Source organism: Pteropus vampyrus, unplaced genomic scaffold (genome assembly GCF_000151845.1).
Source record: "Pteropus vampyrus isolate Shadow unplaced genomic scaffold, Pvam_2.0 Scaffold23, whole genome shotgun sequence".
NCBI classification, from domain to species: domain Eukaryota; kingdom Metazoa; phylum Chordata; class Mammalia; order Chiroptera; family Pteropodidae; genus Pteropus; species Pteropus vampyrus.
Genome location: NW_011888804.1, coordinates 6,873,738 through 6,878,693, shown reverse-complemented (window position 1 = coordinate 6,878,693; position 4,956 = coordinate 6,873,738). Strand labels below are relative to the sequence as shown.

The 4,956-nt window shown below is 49.3% G+C and overlaps 1 protein-coding gene across 2 annotated transcripts in view; it reads left to right on the top strand.

Annotated features, from left to right (window-relative positions):
• FBXO21 (F-box protein 21) overlaps positions 1 to 4,956 on the top strand; it is a 63,619-nt gene that overhangs the window by 13,328 nt on the left and 45,335 nt on the right. For both annotated transcript variants that reach the window (XM_011355839.2, XM_011355840.2), the window contains exon 2: positions 4,127 to 4,132. The gene's annotated coding sequence lies outside the window, so the exon portion shown is untranslated. The remainder of the gene's footprint in view (positions 1 to 4,126; positions 4,133 to 4,956) is intronic.

The window sequence follows — 4,956 nt, the reverse complement described above, 5'->3', positions numbered from 1 at the left end:
GCCCTGACAGGCAAGGACAAAGCCACCTTACGATGCTGTTTTTCACAGCCTTCTAGAAAACGACCCCAGGATATCGAAGGGCCCAGACTTGGCTCCTAAGCAATTAGGAGACTCTAGTCCAGGGTCTGTCAACCTCAGCACTATTGGCATTTGGAGCTGGAGAATTCCTTGTGGTGGGGGCTGTCCTGGGCATTGGAGGACACTGAGCGGCATCCCTGGCCGCCACCCACTAGATGCTAGTAGCAGTCCCCCAACTGTGACAACCAAATATGTCTTCAGCCATTGCCAGACGTCCCTGGGAGCAACAGAATCTGCCCTGGCTGCCCTCGGCCGTCTCATCGTGGACAGTCTAGAGTGAGCAGAGCACGCCTCAGCCCGACGATTTTGCTTTCGTTACCTGCTGCCAAACGGAGACGTGGGGGGCTTTGAGGGGGAATCGAAAGGCGCGGTCTCGCCAACGCCCGCCCGAGACAGAAGGACGGCAGCTCCGTTTCAGAAACACACGACGCCCTCGGCGTCCACTCTGCTCCAGCCCCACGGAGGCCCCCTGTCCTCCTGTGCCCTGCCTCCTGCCTCCGCCCTGTTTTCCTTGCTGTCGTGTTGTCGTTATGATTGTTAAGACCCACCCCGGGCTCAGCAGTGGTTTTCTGGAAGGCTGAGCGAGAGAGAGCGCGCACGCGTGCGTTCCGCGGCTCACGCGACTGGGGGCTTCCATCCCGGGGTCGGGGAGCTGGGGAGGTGGGCGGAGTGGCGTCGCATCTCACCACATACACACACGCACGCACGCACGCACGCACGCACGCACGCACGCTGTCAGAAGCTCGGACCTCCCCCTACCTCTGAGCTCTCGATGCTGCTAATCTCTGCCAAGTGTCACGTGAGCTCCAGCACCTTCCGCAAAGGACCGACGCCCGCCCCACGCTCTTTGCGAGGCTGTCCAGGCTGTGTTCGCCGCATGCTCTTCTTCTGTATAGTTCTCACCTTCTAATTTGATGAAATTCGACAAAAGTCTTCTTCTGCCTGTTTGCATTATGGTTAAAATATTAAAAAGTGGACTCGACGTGGCCGACTGCTGTCTTTTGTTGCGTTCGCTTGGAATTTCTCACGCCTTTGCCCTGTCACAGGCCAGGGGCCCCCAGGAAGGCCACCTTGAGACAGAGGTGGCAGGAGGCTGATTGGGGAGTGGTCTTATGGGGTGGGGGGCGGGGAGGGAAAACATCCTGACTAGTCGGAGGGAGAGCCTGAGCTGCAGTACCGTCTCAACCAAAACTTCGGCCTACCCTGCAGAAAATCCTGAAGACGACTTCAGTGTGAGATGCAGTCAGAGATGGGGCGGGAGTCAAGGTTCCCCAGTGCCAGGCTCCACACTGCCCCACAGGAGTCAGTTAATTAAAATAACGGCTATCCGTTGTTAGATACCAGTGTTCATTGAAACACCTCAACGTGTTAGCATTGCTCTCCCTGGTTTAAAAGTTGAGAAACTGAGGCACAAAGCAATTGGCCAGTTTGAGCAAGGTCAATAGAGCTAGGAAATGTCAGCAGTGAAGTCCGAACCCAGATCGTTCAACTCTAGAATCTACTACATTCTTAACCATCACCCTACTGCTAAGAGACCCAGACTGTCACAGTTCAAATCCAAGCGGTGCTTCCTAGCTGTCTAACTTTGGATAAGTTACCCAGCCTCACTGTGCCTTCATTTCTTTATTGTAAATAGGCTGTGATTGTTTCAAATTCACTGCATTGAGATAGGATTAAGTGGGTTAATATATGCAACACACATAGAATAGAATAGAACAGAACCGAACAGAACAGCCCTATACATTATCAGAGGAGTGGGCCAGGGTCACTAGCAGAACCAAGCACTAAGCACCAAGGATTGCAGTGGAGAAAGATTGGCTGTTATGAATGGCACCACCCAGGAGATTGGGAAGCTAATGCTCAAAAGCCTGAACTCCCCATGGCGTGTAGGTTACAAATTATACAGGGTGAAATCCCAAGATACCACGGGTTGGGGGATTCGGGGTCATGCAGGGAGCTGATTGGTGGGAGGTGAGGTAAGGTTAATAAATCATTTCTTCAGGCCTCGAAGACGGTTCAGAGGTCTGCTCTGGCGTCCCTTTGTCTGGTTTCATAGGAAAGTAGCCAGGGGGTTGTTCTACCTCAGGGCTCAGGAGCCGAAACAGAACTTAGGTCAAGATGTTATCTTTAGCCTCCTGGATGTGTGACCATTAGTCAGGTCCAGGCCACTGGCCTCGGGGGTTGCCGATGACCCAGGGGGAGAGGCGGGATCTCTGAGGGGTGTAGAGAAAGAGAAAGACGATTTCTAAAGTTAGGATTTCAAGTTAAATTTAATCAAAGTCATAAGGAGCCTCGTTTTCATATACACGAGGCGATAGACGAAGAGCCATGCTCTGGTTTCTTCCCAATCGTTCAGCTCTTCTCTCTTATGGAAGCTCAAACAGCCCCATCTTGATGTCATTTGCCATTTGATACTTAGGCCTCCTCGGAACACTTGCCATTGCAGGGGCCACTCGTTTTAAAAGCCAGTTCCTGGCCTCTCCCCCAACCTGCCCATTCAGAATAAGGTCTGACACCTGCTGGCATTTTTAACGTAATTCATACACGCACTGGAGTTTTGACAGGCCCAGCCTATGAGGAGGCTGGGGACAATTTAACGTTTATATGCATCCTGACTGGGGTGGCTCCTGTTGCCTAGAAACCTGGAAACCAGGTGAAAAACCCAAGTTTACCCCCGAAATAGAACCTTCCCAACCACAAATTGAAAAAAGGGGTGGGAAACAGTGGTGAGCGGGATTTCTGAGTCGCTGCAAATCAATAGAGAATATGGGCTTCACGGTCAGTTAAATAGTAAAAACGTACTTGTTTTTTCTTTGTACCTTTGGCAGAATCAGCAAGAGAGAAAAAGCAGGGAAAGTATTTACAATCAGGAGGATCAATACAGAGCTTAACCTACAACACTGAAAGGAAACCACTTTAGCCAGAGCCTCTGGAGAAAAATAAGATGAAGTTAATCAAATAGCAGAAAATTAAAACCGGAGTAATTAGTAAAATGATTTAAAAAAAAAAAAACAAAAAAACCTCAAATCTTTAGTATTATTAGTCTTGCGGGTGAGGGGTTGAGTACAGGGATGGGTGGTCTCCTGGCTTCTTTGCATCTCTACTAGAGCTCAGAGGTGAGGTTGGAAGTTGACACTGAAAGCCTGACTCTCTCAGTCCCTCGCCCCCCCCGCCCCAATTTTCTGTTTCCAAGAATTTCGAGATCCTCAAGGGTGATGAGTTTCCACTCCTCTCTGCTCCCGTTCCTGATCTCCTAGGGATGTGACCAGGTAAAGAAACCAAGTGAGAGAAAGCCTCTGAGATATGCTATAAACTCAAGGTGTAGTATCTGTGGCTTTAATTAAACCTTATGCACTGAATAATTGAATTGGTTTTGTTGTGAAGCCTTTAAAAAGTCGCTAATGGAAATGCAGTTATTAGCAGAAGAGCCGCTGGCAAAATCTGTGAGGAGAGAGACACCTGTTCCTTTTTCCTCCCAGAAGCCATGCATCCCCTTCCTTGAAAAGCACACACGGCCCCCATATCGCCCTTCCAGAATCATCTCTCTCATCCAGTTATGCCTTTGCTCAAAGGCATTTGGTGCCACCAGGGACCAGAGGAGGAGGGCTAACCCCTCTGGCCCACATTCAGGGCCTGTTCTGGCCACAAGCAGCCTTCTCGGCTTCTGTGTCCTTCACAGATCCGAACAAGCCTTCCCTTGTGCGGATTTGCCCCAATAGTTCCAAACACAGCTTTTATTCTCCCTCCTCCTGGCCTTTACTCCTGCCACGGCCCCCATCTGGGCTCTCCCGCTCTCCTCCCTCCCCTCTGCTGAGCCCACTTCTATTGCTTTTTGATTCAAACCCTGCCTTTTCAAGGCAGCCCTGCTCTATCCTCCAGCTAACTCTACCTTCTGTCTGTACTTGGCAGATGGGAAGCATTGCTTTGCGATAGTTGCATGCACTGTGTGTGAGATCTGCCTCTATGTAGATGCTATCTGTTGCCACAATGATGGTGAGTAACAAACAAGCACAAAATCTCCCTGGCATACTGCATTATTGCTGCAGAGGGTGAGGTCATGTGACTATGAGCCAAGGAATGCAGGCAGCCTCTACCAGCTAGAAAAAAACAAGAACAGATTTTCACCTAGAGCCTCCAGAAGGAACATAGCTCAGCCGACACCTTTATTTTAGCCATAAAAGACCCATTGGAGACTTCTGACATCCAGAGCAGGAAGATAATAAATATGTGTTGTTTTAAGCCCCTAGGTTGTGGTCATTCGTTAAAGCAACAATAGAAAACTAAAATCTGTATGAAATCTGTATTAGTTGCTTATGCCTACGTTCTAGAAAAGAATCCTTTTCCTTATGATTTCCATTTGCTGGAAGCTGTCCACATTTCCTGGCTTACGGCCCAGCATCACCCCGACCCCTGTCACATCTCTTCCGCTGGGCCCACCCAGGTTGTCCAGGATGATTTCCCCATCTCGAGCTTCCTAACTTAATTACATCTGAAGAGTCCCTTTTGCCACATAAGCTAACAGAGATACTGTGATTTATCATAAGAAGTACGTAGTTGTTCTTTGTCCCCATCCTAGCGAAGAACTCCTAAAACCCTTGGAATTTCCTAAGTGATAAGAACAATAAAGGTGTCTTGTTATTCTTAACAAACCCCTTTCAACCTCACTTGAATTTATGTTAATGAGTGACTTATGGAAAGCACTTGAGGATGGGGGCTGGTTGCCAGGGGAACCAACCTGATGAGTAGCTGGTTGAAACTTTCAGGCCCGCCCCCTGACCTTGAGAAGGGCAGAGGGGCTGGGGGTTGAATCGCCAAACGGCCAATGATTCAATCAATGATTTAATCAATCATACCTGTGTAATGAGGCCTCAATAAAAA